The sequence below is a fragment of the Chiloscyllium plagiosum genome, chromosome 6, assembly GCF_004010195.1.
Source record: "Chiloscyllium plagiosum isolate BGI_BamShark_2017 chromosome 6, ASM401019v2, whole genome shotgun sequence".
NCBI lineage: Eukaryota > Metazoa > Chordata > Chondrichthyes > Orectolobiformes > Hemiscylliidae > Chiloscyllium > Chiloscyllium plagiosum.
The window spans coordinates 92,164,783-92,192,285 of NC_057715.1; the positions used below are offsets into that span (position 1 = coordinate 92,164,783).

At 40.3% G+C, this 27,503-nt stretch overlaps 1 protein-coding gene across 1 annotated transcript in view; it reads left to right on the forward strand.

Moving 5' to 3' along the window:
* The window catches only part of LOC122550816 (FRAS1-related extracellular matrix protein 2-like), a 238,936-nt gene that overhangs the window by 72,986 nt on the left and 138,447 nt on the right, over positions 1-27,503 (forward strand). The gene's annotated exons all lie outside the window — the stretch shown is intronic.

Consider the following 27,503-nt stretch of genomic DNA (forward strand, 5'->3'; position numbering starts at 1 on the left):
CTGTTTTCCTTGGAGTGTCGGAGGTTGAGGGGTGACCTTACAGAGGTTTACAAAATCATGAGGGGCATAGATAGGATAAATAGACAAAGTCTTTTCCCTGAGGTCGGGGAGTCCAGAACTAGAGGGCATAGGTTTAGAGTGAGAGGGGAAAGATATAAAAGAGACCTAAAGGGCAACGTTTTCACACAGAGGCTGGTACGTGTATGGAATGAGCTGCCAGAGGAAGTGGTGGAGGTAGTACAATTGCAACATTTAAGTGGATGGGTATATGAATAGGAAGGGTTTGGAGGGATATGGGCCGGGTGCTGGCAGGTGGGACTAGATTGGGTTGGGATATCTGGTCGGCATGGACGAGTTGGACCGAAGGGTCTGTTTCCATGCTGTACATCTCTATGACTCTATGAATGCAGCACGAGGAGAGTAAGATATACTTTCTGTTTTATTTTTCACAGTTGGAACAAAATGTAGGACAAATGGGACCTCCCTTTAGCTGAGCCAACGTTTGCATTGTCAGCCCCTGTACCATTTCCAGAGGCAGTGGGCAAGACTGTCATAAAACCTGGTGACCCACCTCCCTGCCAAAAATGAAAACAAAAATCTGAGCTACCAGGACATTTTCTTTCCCCCGGTCAGTTTGACCAGAGCTGAGAATTGTCCCAAATCTGCACCCATGGCACAGGAGTGAAAATTCAGGTCTTAATTTGATACAAGACAGTACAAAAAAGCTCCTATTTTATGAAACAACACGCACCTCTAAACCACTAACTCGCATAAAAGTTAGACTTAGTGTCTTTGTATACTTTATTCCATCAAAGGAGAAAAGTAATTTGATGATCGTATCACCAACTTTGCATGCCTCCCTTGTTTTAAGCAGGGAGGCTGTATGTTGATCTTGCTTGAGAAATGTTGTGTGGCACAAGGAATTTCATGGAAATAGCTGGTAGAAGGATCTGTATATCACTTTTTAAATGTTTTAATGTATCCGGCTTTGTGAAAGAAAGAATGCTGTCATGAACCAGAAAACTCCCAGTAGAAACTGATAAGGAAGCAGTTTATTTTAATTAGGTGGTACAGATATACCTGGAACTCTCCACTATAATTTGCTGTGGTGTCTGTAGGAGGAGGACTTGTGTGGACTTATTTACTCCCAGCTAGGATGAGTCAGAGTATTCATTAAAGTCAGCATTGCACCTGGAATATCAGCCTCAGCTATCTGAACAAAGAAATGTAGAGGGTGAAATCTGCTTAGAATCCCTACAATGTGGAAGGAGATCTTCAGCCCATCGAGTCCACATGTAACTTTCCAAAGAGCATCCCACCCAGACTCCTATCGATATCTGTAACCCCGCATACCCCATGGCTAATCCACCAAGCCTGTGCATCCTTAGACTGTGGGAGGAAACCAGAGCACATGGAAGAAACCCACACAGATATGGGGAGAACATGCAAACTTCACACAGACAGTCAACCAAAGCTGGAATCAATCCACCTCCCTGGCAGTGTGAGGCAGAGGTGCTAACCACTGAGCCACAGTGATGTCAAATGTAGTCACACTAGAAACTGCAATTATCCAGTGGTTGCTTATAGAATTAATATTCATTGTGGAGTTAATTGGAAATTATCTTTTCATCACTCTGATATAAACTGGTTTTGAATTTCTATTATGCAAGTTCAAGTTCTCTAGTAGATTCTACTCATATATTGGTTACCGGATCCAAAATGTTAACACTGATTTCCACTGATTCTGCCGGACCTTTATCCAGCAATTTCTGTTTATGCTTCACATATTTAGGGGGTCAATTAGCTCAGTTGGCTGACAGCGAGTTTTCCTTGCAAAATGAGGGTTCAGTTTCTGCACTGGCTGTGGTCTCCATGAAGGTTTCTCTATCTCTCTGTAATGCGAAAGCAATCCTATAGGCCAGTAGAACTATGACAACTTTACTTGAATATTTATTTGCTTACAGTGTATGAGAAGAAAAGGTCTCATTCAGAGTGTTAAATATTGTGATATGTCATTAATAATTTAAATATAAGGCAATAATTATTGTGCTTAATGTTTTCATCAGCTGTATTTCTAGATTCTTGTAGTTAAAAAAGATGTGAGCTCATATTTTAATGTAACTAAATTTTACTAAACTGCCATTAGAATGTAGCACAATGTAATAAAATTAAGTCTTGTATAAAGATTTTCTCAATTGATATAAACCCCTAACAGATGACTGTCAACCTGTAAGTATTGTGATTAACTGCTTACAAACAGAAGGCAATAACATGTTGTTCTGTTTGCCCCCTTCACTGAGGCAATCTAAGGGGACAAAGAGGGCATCTGGAAATATGTTCAATTCCATGTGAATTTTTAAAAATGTAAAAGTTTCTCATTTTTGTGATTGACTTGTAGCAGTCCCTTTAAGGACTCTTGGTTTGGACAAAGTACTGACATGACACATATAGACTCTATCAATTTGCCAGTGAAAATTATATTATAATCTTGAACATGGTCTAGGACCACAGATAGCATATCTTTAGTGAACAGCTCTCCTGGATCAGGTATGTGCTCTGGGACTGGAAACGATGATGTGCAGATCAAGAATGGAAAGAAGGTGCTAAGTTCAGTGTTGTGCCTTTTGAAGTCCTATAGCCCTGTTCACACTCAGCCAAACCAAGTGAGATGAATGGAGGTGCTAAGGATGAATTTGTGATAACTGTCTGCCACTGGAGCTCTGAAGTTCCATTCATAAATCTTCCTGAACTTTTGCACAGTACATTGCCTTTACACCAGATTGACAGTATTAAGGTTGTTTGCCGCTAAGGCGAACAAAGTTTAGTGTTAAGCTTCTTAAACTTGTTCCTCAGGCAAACTATCGTAGGCATTTCTGCTGAAGAACTAGCACTATAACTTGTTTCATGGCAAATTTTTGACACACTTAGAACGCTGCTACTACTGTATTAAAGAAATTCACTAAACATGAGCCTTCAATCATTAGACATTACAAAAGTGACCAGCTCAAAGTTTCTGTGACATAACCTTCGGCCAACTTGGTCCAACAAATAGGAAATGTTTGTTCAAAGCTACTACATCAGTTCAGTGCAGTACTGAGATAAGATAAAGAGAAAAAGCATTAGGCAGGAACCTACTTCATATAATAAAATGAAAACCCCTAGATGCCAAAATCTGATTACCTGGTTCATGTCGAAAACATAAGTTACCTAGTTCAATCCCTTTAATTAAGACTAACTATATACATAAAAGAGCATTGATGTTGAATACATCACAGATAACATTTTTTGACTTGTCACCACTGGCTGATATTGCAGAAAGAATTGCCAGTGAGGTAGTGTAATTTCTTCCAAGTTCAGTCCTGCATGCTTCCTACGCAAATCCACTTTTACAAAAAAATCTTTGTCAGTTTGTTAAAAATTTCAATTAAAACTCTTTCCTTGGCTAAAAATACACTGACAGACTGAGTTCTATAAACTGCATACTCAAACTTCTGATCTTAAAATATTCTGAAGATGTAGACATTGCTATCCCTTTGAGACTTCTTTTTAAATTCCATTAACAATACACCTCTTTTTATCCTTGTGACTAGTATGAAAGGATCTTAGTCCAGCATTTGCCAGAGGTCGACTTAAAAGAGATGGAAAGAAAAGGGTTTCCGGATCTGACTTTTAATACCCATTTGATAGAAATGATGAATAAATCCAGTGGCGCTAATCTGAAATATATTAACTTTGTGTTGCTGTGAAATGTGAAATACAATTGCTTATTGCACTGGTATATAGGGAAACAACTCAGCAAGTTGTTTCAATATGTTGTGAACTGAAGTTATCACATTTGCAAACTAACCAAAGGATTATAATGGGATTTATGTTGGCATGTGTTCAACATCCACCTCCTTAAACATTGATTGTTGCTGTAAGGTTTATCTAGCAATAGAATACACCTGTAAAGATGATAATGTCCCTTTTATTTCTTTGAAGTTATGCATGCATTATTTCTGGAGCTTGAATCATGCTGCAAAAAAAATTGCTTTCTTAGTGTCATAACTTATGAAATGATAATAAGGAGGGCAAATAGAATTTTGCCATTTATTGCTAAAGGAATAGAGTATGAAAGTAGGGAAGTGTTGTTGCAGCTGTACAAGTCATTGGTGAGATTGTATCTGCAGTATTGTATATAGTATTGATCACTTTACTTGAGGAAGGATATAATTGCTTTGGAGGTAGTTCAGAGCAGATTCACTAGATTAATTCCAGAAATGAAATGCTTGTCTAATGAGGAGTGATTGAGCTGTTTAGGCCAAACTCACCTGAGTTTAGAAGATTTAGAGGAGATCTAATTGAGGTATGTAGGATTCAAAAGGGGATTAACAATGTAGATTTAAAGCAGATGTGTCCCCTTGTGGGCAATCTAGACCAGAGGTCATAGCTTTAGGTAAGGTGTGGCAGATTTTAAACCGAGATGAGGAAGAATTACTTTTCTCAAAGAGTCACGAATCTGTGGAATTTACTGTGATGAGTACAGTGGACTCCGGGACACTGAATCATTTTAAGGAGGAGTTAGACTGATTTTTACTTAGTAATGTGTTAAAAAGTTATTTAGTAGGCAAGAAAGCGAAGTTGAGGCCGAGACGAGATTGGCCATCATTGTATTGAATGGCAAAGCTGACTTGAGGGATCGAATTGTTCCTAGTTCTTACTTTCTTGCATTTTGGTTTTCTTTTTCTGTTAAATCTACAAGGGGTGCGTTCCATACATGGAACAGAAAGCAGGCACAAATAACTTTTAGAATAGAGTCATAGAGATGTACAGCATGGAAAGAGACCCTTCGGTCCAACCCGTCCATGCCGACCAGATATCCCAACCCTTCCTATTCATATACCCATCCAAATGCCTCTTAAATGTTGCAATTGTACCAGCCTCCACCAGGATAGTGAGAAGTGAGTCAAAATAAGGTAGACCTGAGTGACTCAAACTTTCTTCTGGTTACAAGTGGGAATTGCAAAAAAAAACGTTTACTATGGAGAGGGGACATGGGATTGTGGTCAGTCTGCACAAGGGAAAATGATGGAATTAGATGTTTGACATTTGTATAAATCAAAGATATAGGGCAACAAGGTAACTTTCATCCAGTTTGTAATTTTGTCCTAAAATAGGAGCTCCAGTTTTTTTTCACTCAATCTATCAAGGTCGCGAGAAGGCTACAGGAACATGATGCAATTTATACTGTCCATTAAAATTATACTATATGTAGTATGTACTGTAAAATTATACTGTGTAAGTATGGCTTTACCAACAGTTTGTATTCCTCATTTTCAGCCCTTCTGGTTTATAAGATCTACTTATAAGTCTGTCCATGCCATGGAAATGCAGATCTGCTTGGGAATTGCTATTATTCAGCTTATTGGACCAGGCTGTTGATTTGATTCTCAACTCTTGTTGTGGGCTTCATTGAACAAATCAGTGCTCTAACTTGAAATGGATGTGGATGATTTCCAAACTTCAAATTGATGTGAAGCTAGAAAAACTACTTTCATAAGAGTTTTGTAAGATATAGTATTGATTTATCTATTGTTTCTATTGTTAAAAAGGGTGACTTTTAACTTGGAACAAGATTTAGGCAGGTGGGAACCCCTGTTCCTGCCAGTTTTAATTCCCAGACCTCATTTGGCTGTCATCAGTAAACTGCTTGCTGAAAGAGATGGGAAGCAGTTATTTGAGAAGAGCAAGCATTCATTTGGCAGAAGGTCATTGGTTAGTAAAGAGAGGATTGCAGCAAGGAGTTTAGTCAGAGTGGTGGGAGCCAGGCTTTTGAGCAGATCACACAATAAGATTGGAGGCCCTGAGCACAGGAATCCTAAGCTTTTCCTCTAGGTCCTAGAGGAACCCAGAGTAATACTTCTGGCCCCATAAGAAAGTCCTTGAAAAATAAACTTCTGACCCTGATCCATGTTGTGCTACCATCACCTGCCAGAAAGCCACAGTGGATTCCCTTTAAGGCATCATTAATATTGCTGTTAAATAACATAACTTGCATTTACATAGCACTTTTCATAACTTCCAGACATTTCAAAATGCACTGCCATTGCAGTTTTTATGTGGGGAATATGTTGGTTCATTTGTACACAGCAAGCTCCCACTTTTTGTAATGTGATAATGATCAGGTCATTTGTTTTTGTGTATGTTCAGTAAGGAACCGATATTGGCTGGGACATTAAAGATAACTTTCTTACTGTATTGTGACATGGCACAATACATTAAACTGGGAGGGTAGACATAGCCTGGATTAACATCTCATTTAGAGACATCAGTACTGCATTGAACTATCAATCTGAATTTTCTGTATGAGTCCTAATGTGGGGCTTAAACCCAGAATCATCTGACTTAGAGGCCAGACTTCTGCCAACTGAGCCACTTGTACTCTTATTGTCAATAATCTCATGAAGCCCTGACTTGCTTATTTAAAGAACGATCCCATTGGCTTTTAATGGATACTCATGCTGCATGTTCAGGAGAGCAGATTTAAACGGAATATAGCAGGTTTCAGATAAGCATCTGTCAGGCCCTTCAACTAACATTAACTGCCCATCCATCTAGTTTTGGACTGGGAGGGTACAGTTAATATTCCTTCTACAGTGTCTGCAGCTATACAGTGCAAATGCGGAGTCTCAGTACTGAGCTCTAAGATTGCTAATACATTCTGCATTTATTTCTTTAAAGAATTAACAGCTTTTGGATAGCTTTCCAAATTCAACTTTCTTATTGAAATCCATCATTTTTATCATTCAATGGCTCTACTTTGTTATTGGAAGTGCCAACCTTTTGCGTTCTGACAGTTTCCTGATACCTCACAAAAGTTATCAGTTCTTCATAGAAGTCTGGAAAGTAAGTGTCAACAAGCCTTCACAGCCTGTCCTCACATAACAAGTACACTTCCAGGAGAGGTCACTGGATGGCAAGACCTTTGGTCAATATTCCCCTTTTAGAAACAGTGTGTAAATAACCCTGCCTAATTGCAAAAGCACTTGAGACCTCCCAAGACTGTATGGTACTTTTTTCTGTGAAATTACACTATATGGCAGCACATTATTTGCTGCAGTGTGTGAAACTGAGGTTATGGATTTCCCAGATTACTATCGTATAGCTTGTACTGCACATGTAACCTTGTCCAGAATTGCTCAACATTTAGATGATCAAATATTATCCTTTGAGATGGTGATGCCTCTAAACAAAATCAAAATACCTTTATCAATGAAGCTAAATCCAAAGCAAAATGCCAGGAGCACACCCCCAATGATCTGATAAGTTTGACTAATTATATGAGTGAAACTTCATGCAGCCAGGTGGTTCCTCTTACTTTTGGAAAGGAATGCTGACAATCTGTTCCATATAAACCTTACAAAAGCATCATTCAACAGAATTAATGTAAAGGGCAGGAGAGCAGAACAGTCTAGCCTGCAGACACCACCACCAATTATCCCAATTCTTTGATCATTCTACTTGGAAGCATGATGTAGGAAATAGAGTTGACCACCTTAGATCCTGTCCATTTTATCCTTCATTTGCTTTCCACTGATCATTGAGCCAAGAATGGCATTGAGTGCTGCCTAGGGACAAAAACATTTGCAAACTATATTGTGACGGATCAAATTTTGTGCATTCATGAAAGCATCTAATCCTCTTCACGTACTTAAAGAGCTGTCACAAGTTAGCTCTGTTTTAAACAATTCATATTTAATTTTCACAGATTGATTTATAGTAGTCTATTGCCTTCCTGACCTCAGGTGCTGGATGAGCTACTTATTATGACACTCTACAACTCAAAATTGGCAAAGTAAGCCAGTCTACTCTGCTTTTTTTATGTTATTTGCATTTATTTTTGCTCCAACTCCATCAACCTGTCTGTTTACTGAGGCTGTGCCTGTTAATTGTCGACCTGTGTTCAGTTCTGAAGCTAAACCTTCTGTGTCATTTTCAGTACAGTGTAAGATATGTTACTCCATCTCAAACATTGCTTATACTTCTTTCTTGCGTTGAAACTCTCAGTTGGGCCTTCAATCCCTTAAAGCTAGTTTCTGTTGCACTCCCCTTTGCTGCCCCAGTTGACTGTACCTTAAACCTTGATTAATGCTGAACAATTACAGAACTATATTTTTGTAAAAGTTCCCATTCTCTGTTTGAATTTTTATCCTTAACTAATTGTTTTAACTTGGCTTCCTTAGTTCAAGTGAACAAACTTGAAGATAAGAATCTTTATTGTTAACTCCTTCCCCTGTCTTGATTGCCATTCCATAGTTGCCACACACTTTATTTTTCTGACTGATTATATCTGCAACCTATCCAATGGTCCATGGAAAATTGATCCTTCACTTATAATGCCCTATCCTTTCACCAAAATGATTTCCTGTCTGCCTCTCATTGCCTTCAAAAGCATCAATAAAACCTACATTGATGAGTATCATCTCCCACTTGAAGTTATTTACTGCCTGCTTCTTTATTTGAGGAACTTAAACACAAACCATTGTTGCACTAACTGCAGAGATCATACTCCACATTCCCCTGATTTTAAACTCACATGACCGACTGCATCATGTTAGTTGAGTTAGGACAGTTCTCTATATTTGATTTTGTCCAAGAAGCTATGTTCTTGGGAAGCAAGTAAGCAATTTCTGGCCAACTTGCCCAGCTAGATTTTTACCTTCTGCTACTTGATCGCATTGCAGCACGAGTGGTGATCATGTAATTGACAAGTCTAGTTGTGAAAAAAATTTTTATTCCATATTGAATGAAATAGGCTGAGCATAACTATTAGATTTAGATTTAGGTTTTATTATACCATGTACTCAAGTACAGGGGTACAGAAGTACAGTGAAAAGTGTACCATGCTGCTATTCCCAGTGCCATCTTAGGTATAAAGGTACCTAGGTACAAAATCTTAGATACACAAATAGAAAAATAAAGAAATAAAGTTAAAAGTTATACATTGCGGTCCTTTCTTTTAAGCCGTGAGCCTGCAGATGCTCCATGCTGGGCTTTCCCCATGTGCAGGGGAGCTTTCACCCGTATTGGGCTAAGTTTCCCTGGACTCTCTAGCTGCTTCGCCACTGAAACTTTGAAAGTTACTATCATGTATTTATTTATTTCCTTCATAAAAGCTGCTTGTTAATTCCAGAAGATCGTGGGGGAAAACAATCATATTGGGGCAGTAAAGATGAAGTAAAAGGCTGGTTCTTTCTTCTTGGTTCAAATCAGTAGTTTTGAAAGTTTCTGCCTTTCACTCTGAAAAAAAGGCAATTTCCTCAATCACTGCCCTGATTCCATCCCATGAACTGGAATGGTTTCAAATTCTACAGTAAATATAGGCAACAAACAAAAACTGGATAGTTGGAAGAAGTAAAATGTTTAGTATTGGAATAGTTCAGATCTCAAATAAACAAATTTGTGTTTTGAGCCCACAGAATAACAATGGGCATTTACCTTTTGTTATTTGTTATCGAAACAAGTTGAATTTGTAACTTGCCTCATGTAAAGTAGTCTATGGGTTTTAGATTCTAGAAAATAACAGATGACTACATGTGGTAGTCAATTTGCCCTTATATCATGATTGTGTTTAGGTATTTGCTTTGTGGAATTATCATATTGAAGATTTGTATTATTCATTTGTCAACAAGTTACCCATTGGAAAGGTTGGGATAGAAATTCATATCCCGAAAATAATCTGTAAACTTTTTATTGCTTAAAGTCATAGAGTCACAGAGCTGTATAGCATGGAACCAGATCCTTTCATTGAACTTGTCCATTCTGATGAGATATCCTAAATTTGCAGCATTTGGCCTATATCCTTCTAAATCCTCCCTATTCATATACTCACCCAGATACCTTTAAAATCTTGTAATTGTATCAGCTTCCACCACTTCCTCTGGCAGGTCATTCCATATTACACACTATCCTCTGCATGAAAATGTTGCCCCTCTCACCTTAAACCTGTGCCCTCTAGTTTTGGACTGCAGTACCCTAGGGAAAAGACCTTGGCTCTTCACCCTATCTCTGCCACTCATGATTTTATAAACTTGTGTAATGTCACCCTTCAGCCTCCGACACTCCAGGGAAAATAGTCTCAGTCTATTCAGCCTCTCCCTATAGCTCAGACCCTCCAACTCTCACAACATCCTTATAAGTCTTTTCCGAACCCTTTCAAGTTTCACAAAATCCTTCCTTTGGCAGGGAGACCAGAACTGAACACAGTATTCTAAAAATGGCCCAACAAATGATGTGGGCGGCATGGTGGCACAGTGGTTAGCACTGTTGCCTCACAGCGCCAGAGACCCGGGTTCAATTCCCGCCTCAGGCGACTGACTGTGTAGAGTTTGCACATTTTCCCCGTGTCTGCATGGGTTTCCTCCGGGTGCTCCGGTTTCCTCCCACAGTCCAAAGAAGTGCAGGCTAGGTGAATTGGCCATGCTAAATTGCCTGTAGTGTTGGGTATAGGCGTAAATGTAGGGGCATGGATGGGTTGCGCTTTGGCGGGTCGGTGTGGACTTGGTGGGCCGAAGGGCCTGTTTCCACACTGTAATGTAATCTAATCTAAATGTCCTGTATTGCCACAACATGACCTCTCAACTCCTATACTCAACGCACTGACCAATAAAGGCAAGCATATCAAATGCCTTCTTCACTACCCTGTCTAAATGACAAAAAGCAGTGTACCCAGCATTGATGCTTGTGGCACACTGTTGACTGTAGTCCTCCAGTCTCCACCACCAGTCTCTGTCTCCTATCTTTGAGCTATTTCTGGCAAGTTCTCCTTGTGTTCCATGTGATTTAACCTTACTGTTTGTATAAGCAATGACCATTTTTTCCATGGAGTACCTTTAGGGTGTATTATGAATGAAAATTATCATTTTGTAGGGGTTCCAATGTAGCAAATTTACTGTTCAACCTGTTATTGCTGTAATAGTGCACTAACATAAAATGTACCATTGCTTTGGTCTGATTTTCCAAGCATGCTTCCTCTCTAATCAACGTTAGTTCAACTCTGTCCATTATGAAACTTACTGCAATGCAAATTAGGCAACATAGACAGTAGGCGGTATCTTACGGGGATCTGATGGCAATATAAAAAGCAGAATTGGGCAAGAAGTCAGCCAGGGTCCGTATCAATGTCAGGAACAGCACTCTCCAGGTCTTATGCATTTGCCAAGCAGTGATGTGAGTTTCTCCCAGGCAAGTTAAAGGGGATTATTGCTTGTCAAATGCCTTCTTGATGGCTCACTCATAATATTCCGCTTTCTACCTTATCAAACTTGACAAACAAGCTAGGCAACCTGACATGGAAACAGAGTGAATGCAGCTCACAGCTTGCTCTAAATGACTTCCATGTTGGACACTGAGCACCACATACAGCCCAAATCCACAGACATTGCCATTGAATATGTGAAAACCTCTACAAACCCTCATGGCATATCTCCAATCCACTTTTGCATGTCAATGCTGCATCTCAGGCTGCAGCAGCAATGATCATTGTAATGCTGCAGCAGGGATACTGTACATATAGAGGCACAGACCTGGGCTGTTCACTTGTAATAATGCTCACTCACTTTCTGTTTACCTGGATACACATTGCATCCTTGCCTTTCCTTTTGGCGCTTTGCCACCTCAATCAAAGATACTGTCTGAGTAAAGAAATTTCTCCTCATGTCAGTCCTTAGCTCTCTTGCTAACAATCTTGAAATTGTCTATCAAGAATTCTACCTAGAATTCTCTACCCTGTCAACATTGTTCATAATTTTGAATATCTCAATAAGGTCACCTGTTCATCTTATTGCTCCAAGGAGATTAAGCCCAATTTCTCTAATGTTTCCTTGTAACTAAAATCTGTCATTCCTCATATTGTTCTCGTAAAGCTGCTTTGTACTCTGCCCAGTGCTTGCCTTTCCAGGGCTTACTTCTGTCTTGCTTTCACATTTAGTCCAGACACAAAGGCAGGAACCTTAATTTGGTTGTCACTATACCTCAGTTACGTCAAGGGGCAACGTCTTTGCTCAGGGGTTCCTGGCATAGTAAGTTAAGGGCAGCCTGTGACAGCAGTTCAGGCATTTGGATACCACCCATCAACCACCGAGGATGGAGAGAGTCATGATGCTGTCCACGTAAGGGATGCAGAGCTAAATGTCGGCCTGTTAAAATTTGATAGGTTCCTATGACATGCCCTCTCATTCTTCCATACTCCAATCAATATAATCCCAACTGATTCAACCTCTTCTCATATGTAAGTCCTGCCATCCCACAAATCAATCTGAAGAACCTTTGCTGCACACACTCTATTGCAAGGACATCTTTCCTCAGAAACGGAGAATAAAATTGTGCACAATGTTTCTCATCAAGACCCTGTATAATTGCAGCAAGGTATTTCTGCTCTTGTATTCAAATTGTCTCGCCATGAAGGCAGACATACCATTTGTTTTCTTTACTTCCTGCTGCACCTGATGCTTACCCTCAGTGACTGGTGAACAAGGATACACAGGTCTCATTGCACATTCCCCTTCTCAATTTATAGCCATTCGGATAATCATCCGCCTTTCTGTTTTTTCTCTCAAAGTGGAAAACTTCACATTTATCCACATTATAATGCTTCTGCCATAATTTGTCAATGGAGTCAATTTGTCTAAATCTCACAGAAGCACTTCTGCATCCTCCTCACATTTCAGCATCCCACTCAACTTTGTGTCATCTGCAATTTTGGGAATATTGCATTTAGTTCCCTCATTTCAATTATTAAGATATATTGTGAATAGCTAGGGTTCAAGTGTGGTCCCTACATGTACCCCACTATGCACTGCCTGACATTCTGAAAAAGATTTGTTTATTCTTACTCTTTGTTTCCTGTCTGCCAACAAGTTTTCTATGTATTTCAGTACACGATACCAAATCCCACGTGCTTTAATTTTTCACACTTCGTCTTCTGTGCAAATTTTTCGAAAGCCTTTTGAAAGTCCAAACAAGCCACATCCACTGGTTCCTTCTCATCAATTCTGAGTTACACCCTCAAAGAAAACGAGTAAATCTGTCAGTAGAACTGACTAGTTTTCCTATAGCGTCGTTCTTCACACACTCAGGATTATCCAGCAAATGTTGTTCAATTGCAGAATGGCATCTAATGTTTGATAATGTTGGCAAGTTTTGCAGGTATGGGCTGGTTGGGTCGGGGCAGTATTTTGCTTGTTGCAAACAGCCAAAGGATGTGTTGCTAGGTACAATTTGCCCATCTTTGGGATATACAGTCTGTATGCTTGAAATCACACCAGCACTGAAATTTATTTGCCACGTTACACGTTGTGTGATAGGCAGCTAGGAAAAGCTGTGTCAAATTTAAGAGAACCATTCACTGGATCACTTCTTGGTGCTCTGAATAATCAAAATCAAACTGCATACTTAAAAATCTAAACAAAACCTGGAAGTTAACTGTCAAAATCACCATTAATTCTTGCTTTCTCCATGGCAATGCCATGACAGTCAGATTATATTTGGCAACCAATCAGCATTTTTCTCTCATACAATGTAAGTGTTGGTTTACCCCTTACATTAGTATTCTTGTGCATTGTCCTGATGAGTGCATGATAAAAAGCATCGATGAAATAGCTTTTTTTTCAGCAATACTCAAAAAACACCAAGACAAAGATATGAATGCAGCATTTTCTATTGCACATAAGGAGAAACATTTGATTTTTTAAAAATTAGGTATGTCTGCTATTAGTTTCAGATTTAAAAAAAATTTTTCATGATGTTTTTGTTTCTAATAGTATTTCAGAGAAACGAAATCTAAAGATTGACGTTGAATATTTCACCAGTTTCTATTAACCATGAAGTGATTGATTGCCACTTTGTGCGGAAAAAATTATTGAAGAATGTAATGGGACTGTCACGATCTTAACTAAAACTTTCATTTCTAAAATAAAATCTGTGAACTAGTTTTGGTTGATTTAAATCAATCTGTTTTCTGTTCACACTTTGGGCGTCATCCAAGCTTCAGTTGAAAACTGTGACTGCAAGGAAGGATGACTGTCTAAGTGTGGCCTGTCTGTTTATGTCAGACAATCAGAAGCCTGGAGCAGGGTTAATTATGGGGTTATCTGGTCTGTGACTTTCATAGCCCTTTGAAAAGATATCAAGTTTCACAAACATACTTTGTTGCAACCTGTGAGGTTTAAAAGTCAGAATTTTGTCAAAGAAAATATGTGATTTGACCTACCACACATGTATTTCAGCAGAAGTGACAAATCAGAGCCAATTAATTTTTATTTATCCAGAATTTATTTCTCTCTCTCTCTCTCTCTGTGGCAATGAAGTCTGTAGTATTATTTTGAACTCTACTTTTTGTACCTTGTTTTCAGGTGAGAAATGGTGTATTACAAAACCTTTGTATTTTTTTAGTAATATTAGCATAGCAATTCTCAGCAGGGAGGTCTATGCAACACAGACACCATTTCCTATTATTTTCTACTTGTCGTTTGATGTAGAACAGACTTAAAATGATTAAAGTATCAGGTTGCTGAGTATAAGAGCGTAAAACTTGGTCATTGTGAAAAGCTACAGACTACACAATGCTTCCCATTTTATATTAAACAATGCTGTGGAAATTGCTATAAATGGGAACAGGAGCACTAATGATTTGAAGTGATTGAATGCTTTGATTACAGCATGCTTGTGCAATTTAATATACATATCTGAATTACATTTTTAGCTCTTGGATATGGAATAATAAACAAAACCTAATATACTACAGGGCAAGGGGGTGCAAAACAGTAACACTGTTAGTCCAATGTTTTAGCTATTTGAATGTGTTTTTGGAAAAACTGTAAAGGGGAATAAAAGTGAATTTGTAGTTGTTTTCACTTGAAGTAAATGTTTCATGTTCAGTCAACTTTATGCATTGTGACCAATCCATGTTTTCTAATGTATCTTACTCATCATTTCAAATAAAAAATCCAGAAAGATCTTTGACTTTACACTAGGTTTTCAGTGTATGTTTATTGCATCAGGAAATTTTATGAGTTTATGCCACAGGCATCCAACAGTGGCATATCCTACTAGAGCAATGACTACCCAGTTAAGTAATCAAGGATTTGAACACTCCCAGTATCATTACTTGGGCATCCACCTGCCATGGTTTGACAAGGTCATGTGGAGGGCAAGGGCCTTGTGGGGAAGTAGATACAGTTTATTTGGTGGGGGGGGATGCGTGAAGAAAAGAAAATGAGAATGCGAAGAATGCCTTGAGTTTTTTTTCCACATGATTTAATTCGTACTTATTTAAGCAGCCAGCAGTGCATGAAAAAAATACCCTCCCTTGAAAAGAAGCACAAAAAGAATCGGAAATTACATCACCCACCTTAAGAAACTAAGAACTATAAACAGAAAGGGGGGACATAGCACCACCACTTCACTGGAGACTCTAACTGGTGATGTTACCTAGTATGGTGATGAAATGTCTGAAAACAAACCTTCAAGCTCAGCAAGCTAACTTACATACTTAATTCCTTGTATTTATAGAGCACTTTTAACATTGGAAAATGACTTGAGGCACATCACAGGCATGTAGTCAAACAAAAGTGGTCATCATTGTGACAGGTTTGAAGTCAGGAAAGAGGAGGGAAAAATGTCTCTTTAGAGAAATGAAATGTTTGGAGCTCAGTTAGCTTTATGTGTAAGAATCTTATTTTTTTGTCTAAGAAAGAAAAGATATGGAATGATTGCAGCACAAGAGGAGAGCATTTGGCCTATTGTATCTATGCTGCAGTTAATCCTGTTCCACACTTGCCCCATGGCAGTTTTCTTCCTTTCAGACAGCTATGCTGTTCCCTCTTGAAAGTTATAATCGAATCTGTCTTCATCATGCTCTCAGGCTGCACATTCAAGATCCTAAAAGCTCACTATAGAAAAAAGATTTTTCTCATGACCTTTTTGGTTCCTCTGCCATTTATCTTGAATCACTGTCTAGTTTCTTGAGCCTTCCACCCATTCTCTATCTACTGTATTAAGACCCTCATGATTTTGAGCACCGCTATCAAATTTCTCAAACCTAAAAAGAGCAGCTCCAGCACCTCTAATCCATGCACATTCTGAAGTCCATCATTCTTGGAAAAGATTTTCTGTACTCATAATCTCTCTGAAGACCTCGCATCTTTTCAAATTTGTGATGTCCAGAATTGGACTCGATTCCATGGCAACTCTGGGAGGCCAGGATGCCCCCAGGGCATGAACAACATAGGGTATGTATGGGGATAAATATAGCAGAATCATACAGGACATCCAGCAATCCAATCTCAATATCGGGAACGAGTTGCTGCATCTTTTTTGAGAGTCATTCTATGGAGCAACAAGTTGCCTATTAATGAGAATTATAAATTCTTAACAATTTATTAACTGCACTACTTGGCTCACTAATGAAGAACTTCCTATCCTACCATCTGCCGCATAAAAGCTGGACACCGGGAATTCTCGACATGGAAGTCAGAGTGGGTACCAGATGACTTCAGCTCACCACTTGCTCCAGAGGACCTCCATAATGGAGTTGAGGCACAAATATCTCGGGGAAAGCTTCATAGACACTGGTCACATGCACTCAATGTCTACGGACACTATTATCTGACATGTGCCAACCTCTAAGATCTTCATGATACATCACTGATTGATTTACAGTACACTTCTGGATTTAAGTTCTGAACCTGAGAAGACAACGACAAGTACCATTATAATGCTGCAGCAAAGACACTGCACTGTGGAATAAGCATGCAACTCGTGGATTGGAGCAGACTGCATCTCTGGCCTGTTTGCTTGCTGTCTCAGCTGTCACTCATTTTGAGCCTACCTGGATGCTCACAGCATCCTTGCCTTGCCTAACTGTGTCTTTTGGTGCCTTGCCCTTCACAGAAATACCAGCTTCACTGCTGCTGTATTACCTAGCCTGGGCAAAAGCAAGGAACCTTGTTGTGGTTGTCAGCAGTCCTCCATTAGGTCAAGGGGATAGCCTTCATTCAGGAGGGTCCCAGCATAGTCGGTCAAGGGCAGCATCTGATACCAATCCAGATGCTTGGACACAGTCAGAATTGCAATTTTCTCCACATAAGGTGAGAAGCCTGATGTCGAGCAGGCCACCTCACATCTTGCTTCTTTCTGCCCTACTGTGGAATGCTTTCCTTCTGGAATGAGAAAAATGCAGGTGTTAAGGGAGATGAAAGATGGTTGGAACAGGAATTATTTTTGATGTAGGTAGGGAAGTGGCCTGAGCAAGTGAGTAATTACATAGAGGACATGCAGGATTAGTGGTGTCGGGGTTAGGGTGGATGACTGCAAATGAGGGAAGGTATTGCAGGGCAATAGTGAGAATGGTAGAGTATGTTACTTGGTGGGAGCTGGGTGAATAGCAGAGATAGAGAAAAGGATAACACGTGAGATAGAGAGTTGAGAGGTCATTGACCTTCTTTCGACATTGCTGCATGTTCCTCCAGATGGCTGAGACTGCTCTGCTCTGACCTGGGTGGCAACCTTGGACCAAGCTGACATGGTCTGTTGTCATGATGTTTACTGCAGGTCCTGGGTAGACAACATCCTGTGCCTGTGTCTCCAAATCTCTGCCTGCAAAGCATGTTGCCAAATTCTCCTTATCTGTTATGTCTGGAGCAAATGTCAGGAACCACGCAGAGCAGTTACAGACTGCCAGTGCTTGTCCAGGGGCGCAATGGGCTTTTAAAGATGACCCGCTGTAAATCCCCCTTTTAGTCCATAATTGATGTTTCCCCTCTTTTTTGTTAATTCTTTTTCTATGTATATGTCTACAAAAGAACTTTGGATTGCTTTTTAATGTTGGCTATCATTCTCTTCATATTTCTCCTTGCTTTTCATTTTTTTGACTTCCCCTCTGAAATTTCAACATGGATCTCATTTGCCCCGTCAACCTGATGGGGCTGGGAGAAAGGAAGAGAGGGTGTGTGATGGAGATCTCTGCTCCCTCAGTCAGGTCTGGGGTAGGAAGTCCTTTTGGTGACTCTTACACTGGAAGCCAATTACATTGGTTTTCAACCAATGCCAACTGATGGGCTCATTATCTGGGATGCACATGCGGCAAATCCTGTATGTGATTGACCAATCAAATCTGGAATAAGGACTGCTAGAAGCTACTTTGCTGTCCTTGTTTCCAATTACCCATCGTCTATCAGCAGTGATTCCCTCCTCAAGACTTGCATCTCTGCTCTACTCCATCTAAGGATACTCTGATTGTTCCTCCTGTAGGTTCCACTGTAATACCATCCAGTAGCCATCAGTCCTGGGGGCACTGCTGGCCCCAAATGACATCAGGCCTTCCCGAGAAAAGTGACATGCGAGACTCTCTTTGCCCATATCAGATTCTGGCCTGTGATTTCTTTTCAGGATGCAGTTTGAAATGTGTACAAACAGCCTGCGCTTTGTCTCTATCACAATACATTTGTCTGCGTTTAGCTTGATCTCAGTTGTATTGTTCATACGAACATAGGAAACAAGAATAGCAACCCTTTCAGTCCCTTGAACTTTCACCACCATTTGCAGAAATCATGGCTCATTTATTTCGATACCATCTCCCTGCAATGCTCTATATCCTTAGATGTTTTTTATATCTAGAAATGTATTAATGTTTGCCTTGAAATTAAGAAAAATGCCTAATCCCTGCACAGCCCTGTGGGGTCAAGAATTCCAAAGTTTCATCAAATTCCTGCATGGGAGCTTATTGAAAGCTATCTGAAAGTCCAAATACACCATCCATTGGTTCTCTGTTATCTATTTGACTAAGCATACCTCAAAAGGCTCAAACAGATTTGTCAAACATGATTTCCCTTTTATAAATCCATGTTGATTCTGCTCAATCCTACCATTATTATTTAATGTCGAGTTATCAACCATTATAACAGACTCTTTCTCTATGTGTCAGGCTAACAGTTCTGCAGGTCCCTGTTTTCTCCCTTGCTCCTTTCTTAGGTAATGGAGTGAAATCTTCTATCTTCCAATTGGCAGGAACCATTCCTGAATCTGTAGAATTTCAGAAGCTGACCATCCACAAGTCCACTATCTCCACTTTCAATACCTGTGATGTAAATCATCAAGTTCAGGAAATTTATCAACTTTCAGTAGCATTTACTTCTCCAGAATTACATTTATTATTAATATAAAGTACTTGAAGTTCCTCATGTTTGTTATTCCACTGGTTCCCTCATATTCCTGGGAGGTTCTATCCTTGGCATGATATAAATGGTAGTCATGGTCTAAGCATCATCATCAGCTCTGTTGACTGCTCTTTTTCATCCTCTGTACTTTCCACCTAGGTTCAACTGGAACACAGTTTCACTTTATGATCAAAAGGTAGACTCAAGAATTTGTGCTGCTCAAGATTTTTGTCCCTGTCTGTGCTTATGTGATCTCTGCCAATATTAGAATAGAGTAGGGATTCCTGTTCTGACTTGTTTAACTCCTCAGAATTCAAGCAAGCAGTGATTTCTTCTCTGAATCAATGGTGGTGTGATGCTCAAAATCAACAAAGCATCCAGTCATCTCATCAAAACATCTTGGATGTATTTAGACCAGATCTGTTTTGGGACCATTGCTGTTTGTCATTTTTATAAATGACCTGGAAGAGGGGTTAGAAGGTTGGGTGAGCAAGTTTGCGGATGATACGAAAGGCGGAGGAGTTGTTGACAGTGAGGAAGCATGTAGCAGGTTACAGCAGGATATAGAGAAGCTGCAGAAAGGTGGCAAATGGAATTCAATGTAGCTAAATGTGAGGTGATTCACTTTGGGAAGAATAACAAAAAGATGGGGTACTGGGCTAATGGTCGGATACTTGGTAGTGTGGATGAGCAGAGGGATCTTGGTGTCCATGTACACAAATTTTTGAAAGTTGCCACCCAGGTAAATAGTGGGGTGAGGAAGGCATATGGCGTACTGGCTTTTATTGGTAGAGGAATTGAGTTCCGGAGTCCTGGGGTCATGTTGCAGTTGTATAAGACTCTGGTGCGGCTGCATCTGGAATATTGTGTGCAGTTTTGGTCGCCATACTATAGGAAGGATGTGGTGGCACTGGAACGGGTGCAGAGGAGGTTTACTAGGATGTTGCCTGGTATGGTAGGAAGTTCGTATGAGGAAAGGCTGAGGCACTTGGGGTTGTTTTCAATGGTGTAAAGAAGGTTTAGGGGTGACTTGATGATTAGGGGTTTAGATAGGGTTGACCATGAGAACCTTTTTCCACGTATGGAGTCAGCTATTACGAGGGGGCATAGCTTTAAATTAAGGGGGTGGTAGATATAGGACTGAAGTTAGGGTTAGGTTCTTCACTCAGCGAGTCGTAAGTTCATGGAATGCCCTGCCAGCAGCAGTGGTGGACTCTCCCTCTTTATGGGCATTTAAGCGGGCATTGGATAGGTATATGGAGGATAGTGGGTTAGTATAGGTTAGGTGGGCTTGGATCGGCGCAACATCGAGGGCCAAAGGGCCTGTACTGCGCTGTATTCTTCTATGTTCTATGTTCTATCTTCTTTGCTTCTGATTAGTGGGCACATTTCAATGGGTGTAAATTTTCATATTTCACTGATGCTGCCTTCATCCCATGGTTGACTGAGATCATCTGTGTTTTTGACAACTGCTCAACCCCAGGATAGAAGTTTTAAAAAGTAGTGAATTTAACTTTTCTTTGCATGTCCCCCTGATCAGATCAGCAAGTAACATTTTAAAAACGTACAGTGAACTGGATGTTACCATAGACTTCAGAACTTCAATTTTACGGTGAAATGGTTGTCCCGATCCCTACTTACCGGCAGCAAGATTGGCACTGTCATTTGCCTGGAGATAGGCTCCTAATGCTCCATGAATAACTTGGTGTACTGAGGCTGTTTTGGGCTTTAGCATCCTAATTGGCAGCCCACTTCCATCTACTGGGCAGTCATTCTTATTCTCAACCTGCTCCTGGGAAAACTCCCTGACGAAAGGAATGCATGAGCAAGCCTTTCCAATTTGGTTCACATCCTACTTCCCACCTTCAACCTCCAACCCCTACAGGTTTTTCAGCCTGTTAATAAGGCTGCAGGAAAATGTGTCATTCCTTTGGTAATGTGAGGAGTTTGGGAAGGAGATATTTAACATTCTTTTTAACAGCTGTGTAGAGAAGGAATGTTTATCATTTTAGCCTGCGGCCTCTTTTAACTTGTATGTATCTCTGCAGGGATAGTAGACCTTAAGCAATCTATACAGAATGCAATCATTAAAAAATTAGTTACAGCTAAAACACAATCCAATACTAAAACACAACTTCATTCTGCAGTATTTTATCAACTGGAAAGTTTATTGTGCCTCATATTAATAAGTTTGAAAATGATATTTTAATTTTTTTTCTTTTTACGGTGCAATCTGCCAATTATGTTGCCATTACAGTTGGAGTTATACACTTAGTTTGGGACAAAAGAACAACAGTGTCAGTTTATACTCTCAAGATTAGATTTCCTCTTTGGCTTCAGTTGAACAGCTGTTGTAGAAATATCAATTAGAAAAAATTAAATCCCTATTTAACCTGATGTGAGAAGTAAATATTGGATGCAATCAGTTGGATGTTCTACTTAACACTTGACTGATATTGTGTTCATAAGGAGTTGAAACTCAAATTCTGTATAAATCAAAGTGTATGATCAGAACACACTCTGTCCTTACTAGGTGCATTTAGATTAAGACCAGGTCCTCTGCTTTTAACAATGTTGGGTTTTTTTTTTGTACACTTTTGAATAGACGAGTTACATCTGATTTAAATTTTACCAAATGATACGATCTGCCTGCCCACTGAAATTCTCAGCAGGAGGATTGTATTAACTAACTTGGCACTACAATACATGTTCAGTGACAAGCAGCATATCAATACTGCTGACCACAAATTGTGTTTTCTGGTCATCTCCTGGTGGATAGACAAGGAGTGTATGCTGATCTCATTTGTCCACCCCTGCACTTATTATTGGAAGTTATCAGTGTGAGTGAAAAATTGAGGATATGAATGACAGCATTTATCCGAGAGGGAAACAAGGGAGAAAATAAACTACATAAAATGGGTTCCACATTAGTTGTAAGTTTGTTTGACAGTAGCACACTGATGCACAGAATATATGCTTTTAGAAGGTAGAAGTAATTAGACTCGGGTGACTTTTTTTAATCAAACTATTCAGAGATGTTATTATGTACCTCTGGAGCTGATGGGACTTGAACTTGTGTCTCTTTGACCAGAGATAGGGACACTACCACTGTACCATAAGTATGTATTTGGGTTCATCTTTATCAGTTCAAGTGTTGACACTGGTACATAACATCAAAGAAATACAAGCAGTCAACAGAGAATAGACTGCTGCAGACAAATACTGCTCCTCTGTAGCCATTCCATTAAAAAAGCTTCCCATGTTTTATTTGTTTAGAAAAGATAGTCTATTACACAGGCAGCAGAAACCTGAATGCTTTGTTACTGGGAGTCATTGGAGTAAATTCTACTCTTCCATCAAACTCAAATTATCTGATCTCTTTGTTGCACCCAATTTCCACTTTCTTGTGCTCTTTGCATATGCACTTTGCAAGTGCATATTATGTATTTTTTTCTAATAACATCTTTTTTTTATATTTATACAAGGAAGTGATGCGGAGTCACTTATAAAATTTTCAAATGAAGTTAGCTTTTTATGAAACTGATTCAGGTTCTGTCCCATTGGCATAACTTTCTGTCATTAAATGCTGTCTTGTAATTGAAGATCCTTCCCCCCCCCCCCAAAAAAAATCAATACAGATATTAAAACACTGCACTTGGAGAGTTTCATTGGATATTTGGAACAAAATTCTTTCCACGAAATGAGGTTGATCGAAGATTAGCTGAAAGCTATTTATCTGCTGCCAAGGTCTCGCAATGTTATCTCTTGCTGTCTACATAATTTACCAAGAAGAGAGAAGTCCTAACAGAGGAAGAGTAAGAAAAAGCTTTGAGAAAAAAGCTGTTGGATAAGTGGACCAAGAATAAAAACCAGAAGAGCAGGAACTGCAAGCAATAACTGAGCCTGACTGAAGACATATTCTTCTGAAGTGCAAGCATTATCAAGTTCAATTAAACTCTGGAATTTTTCTAACAATAGATCATCCACCTGAAACGTTAATTGTTTCTTTCTCCACAAATGCTGCTCGACCTGTTGATTAGTTCCAGTTCATTTTATTTTATTCCAAATTTCCAGCATTCCAGCTTTTGAAATTACAAATCTTATCTTTTGCAAAAGAATATCTTTCTAGCAAAACATGCAGCCTCCTCCTATTCCAACGCGTTTCTGACCGGTATATATGGTTGCCTTATTTGAATGCATTCATAAACTCTGAAATTAAAAATCACACAACACCAGGTTATAGTCCAACAGGCTTATTTAGAAACGCTAGCTAGTACTTCCAATTAAACCTGTTGGACTATAACCTGGTGTTGTGTGATTTTAAACTTTGTCCACCCCAGTCCAACACCAGCACCCCCTCATCATCAACTCTGAAATAAAATTACAATTGCAGCTCTTTATTTTGAAAAGTTGTCTGTATATGGACTTGCCTCTCCCACACATGTTTACATTAAGGTCCTGCCCTTTCACTGATACTGTCTAAACTGGAGTCCTGGAAAACACAGGTGCTTACGTTAGTTGCTACTGCTAGGCCCTTTCATGGTACAACAGTGTGAGCAGCATTGTGGCTCAGTCTACCAACTTACTTTCTTCTATGTGTGAGCCAAGTCCTACGTGTTCTTTAAATGAAGCAATAGGAGAAGATATTCGGTCTCACATTTTTAGTTTATTTTAGGAATAAGTGGATAAAGCATACAGAGCTCTGGGTCTAGACCTTTCTGCCCCTGACAAACTATACAGTGTGTCAGTTCGGAAAATACACACACTTCTTTGCCTGATCCAATCTTTTTATATAATAAAAAACATCATGCAATCACTGATATGGGATTATCTTCTGTTTGGCTGTTGATCTGACTCCATTCTCCTTACGTTCCCGGATGTCCGACCCCACGTGACCTTGTTTTGCCCGCGAAACGGAGGACCACGTGACCTTGTTTTGCCCGCGAAACAGAGAACCACATGACCCCCTGCACGCCTCCGGCACGTGAAACAGAGCCATCACGTGACCCCGCTGCATGCCTCCGGCGCATGAAACAGAGCATCACGTGACCTCGCTGCACGCCTCCGGCGCATGAAACAGAGCATCACACGACCCTGTTTTGCAATGGAGCGGAGCACCACGTGACCTTGTTCTGCGCGCGCGCATAACGGAGCATCCCCAAAGGCTTCCGAATGCCGAGTATATTTACAGTCGCAGCCAGGTATATATTGACAAGCAAGCCATCTATTTACAAGTCCCCCTTTTGCTCTCATGAAAATGAGACCAACAAACCGGTTTTATACATCATATTCGGTCTCAAATGCATAGTCTTCCCTTCTTGCCAGAGCCATGGTTTCCATCTTCATCTGTGACATCTAGTAGGGCGGAGGAGCCTTCCCTTCAATAGCTGTAATGATTACCCGGTTCAACAAAGATCTAATGCAGGGGATACAACAACATCCAAACAACGCTAACACAATGATCATACCAACGAGGGACATAAACACAGAGACAATTAATCCTTTCCATTTCCCAAACGATGAGCCAAACAGTCCTCCTAGAGGATTGTGAATACCTGAATGTTCATGCATTTCTTTAGACAAGATTCTTAGTCCTTCCAAGGCTCTGGTTACCGAGCCATCAAGTGCCGTATTGTTGGGGATGAACGTACAACATTGATTTCCAAACATAGAGCACACTCCCCCTTTTCTGCTAACAACATATCTAAGGCCATTCTATTTTGTACTGTCATCAATGAGGTCGCTGCCAATTGTTCAGAGAGTTCCGCAACCGCATCTCTAGTTCTATTGGCTAGCCTGAGAACATTGTAATGTACATAATTAATTCTGTCGATGTTTTTATCCGGCGTGACTGGGAATAGAGCACTGATAAGTGGGAGATTCTCAAAACCTGCTGCTATCTGGTCTGCCAATTTATATTCATCAGGTACACCACGGGGAACACCTATTGCATCCATGTAAGTGGTTGATCCAGACGTGACATCAAACAAATCCCTGCGTGTTCGTACATGCGGATTTATTCCCTTTTGTCGTTCTCCTAAGAGGAATAAGGGTACCCCTAGCCGGATCATTGCACAGGTTCCAGACCAATCTGGAGGTAGACTAACATGTAGTGTTCTATCTCCACAGTACCAAAAAAGATCAGCTCTGGCCCAAACCATTGGGCTAGCATTCTGCCAGCCAGTTAAATCAATCGTGTGCTGACACCAGTCAGCGGGCATGTCTCCCAAGATTGTATTAGAACTCCGAGTGAAACAAGTGTAATCGTTGGCCCTTGGGGTAAACACTGGAGGTAACGTAGAATTCTTTACAGGAGGGAAAATAACACTTAAGGTGATACAATTTGCTGTCATCCAGTTCAGCCACGTGTTCCTATCACTATATCCAGTAGCTAGTCTAATAATGTCATCGCTCGTAATGTTATTGGAATCTATCACCACAACTCCTGAACTTTGCTCTCACTCCACGCTTGTTGTGTTTCCGGTTTTTGGCTGGCGGATAGGAGGATCTACCAAGGTTACCTTCTCTAGTCCCATGGTATCCTTTCCTGATTGATCTACACCTATTACAAAGTAAAAGCTGTTATCATCGAGTCCGCACATATTCCGTACTTCTTTGGGACCAGGGCTAATGGTGAATCCTGTCAGGGTTAACACAAGTGGATTTTTTATCTGAGGAATGATTGAGTTGCCCCCTAGTGAGGCTCACATGGTCTCGAGCCTTCCATCTATTATCTGAGGATGGCGACTTTTTGGGCATCCATCTTACCCCAGTCCATGTTAATACATGATGCCACGTCGGGCACCATCTATAATAATTGGTACACATCAAAGGTACACAGCGTACCCTCTCCAGCTTCCTGGATTGTGGCCACAGTCAATTACTTCGTATAAGTCAAACTGGTATGTTATACCATGACTTTTATCATGTCTGATATGTACGTGGCTCCCCGCCTCCCTTAAACATTTGTCCACCTCTTGCCTTATTGCTCTTTAATACCTGGGACTGTCTCCCTCGTCTGTGTGTTTGTCCCTCGTGGCTAATAGCCCTATTAACAGTGGCATAATACTTATACATAAAAGAATAGCAAAAACTCCCCACCTCCCCAGGCGAGGGTAGTGTGGGCTTCTTACAAAGATAAACATTATAGCTGTTACACAACCTGCCTATATATTTTAAACAAAGTCTTTTTGTATTCCGGTCCTGTCCTCACTTCTGCTCTCGAGAAAAACCCTTCCTTAGAGATCTCGAGAACCTCTCCCCCTTTTTCCAGAACCCTCTTCCTACAAGAGTTAAAAGTTTAAAACCCTTCTACTCTTTTTCTGTTCTTATTTGTTCTAGAGTTCTCGTTGGCGGTTCCGTGGCTGCGCACTGACTCCAATGGTACCAGCTTTCTCCTTTCCCCTGTAGTCTGACCGCATGAGATGTCCTCTCCAAAACCTTATGTTTTGTCATGTCCTGTCCACCTTGGCTCCGACCATTTCCGTTTGATCACTTTCAACAGGACGCAACCCGTGGTAGATGGCGGCTGGCTCTGTAGGGCCCCCTTTGCCGATCAAACCTGTTTGGAGAAAGCTGACACCAAAGCTGTTAGTTGGTCATAATAAGGCTTGTACCTTATAGAGGCTCCTCCTCCCTCTAACATCTGTATTCCAGCTCCTGGTCCCGGGAACTGCTGCCCTGTTGTTAGCTCGTACGGGGTAAACCCCGTGATGGAGTTTACTGAACTTCTAATAGACAGTAAAGCTAAGGGTAGGGCCTCCACCCAACTTAACTTTGTTTGGGCACATACTTTTCCTATTTTGCCTTTTATGGACTGATTCATTCTTTCCACTTTTCCCTGTGACTGAGGATGATACACTGTTCCAAACGCATGTTTCAGTCCTAAAGCTGCTTCAACTTCTTGCAGGTCTTTGTTCTTGAAATGTGTGCCATTATCTGACCTGACTCTCTTTGGAAACCCATGCATTGGAATATAATGGTTTGTCAAAAATTTCATCACTGTTTTTGCGTCTTCCTTTTTTGCCGGTATCGCTTCTGGCCAACCAGTGTATGCATCCACTGCTACCAAAAGGTATGGTATCCATTTACTCTCTCTATCATGTCAGTGTAGTCGATCACTATTTCCTGACCTGGCATTCTTGGAAGAGGGAATTTTCCCTCATGTGGTTTCACTGTTGCTCTCACGTTATATCCTGTACACGTTCTACATTCTCTGATGTAGTTTTCAATCATTGCTGGCAAGAACGGATGCCACCAATGTGTCAGATGTCTCTGCATCTGTGTTTTTCCACAATGTGTGAGCCCATG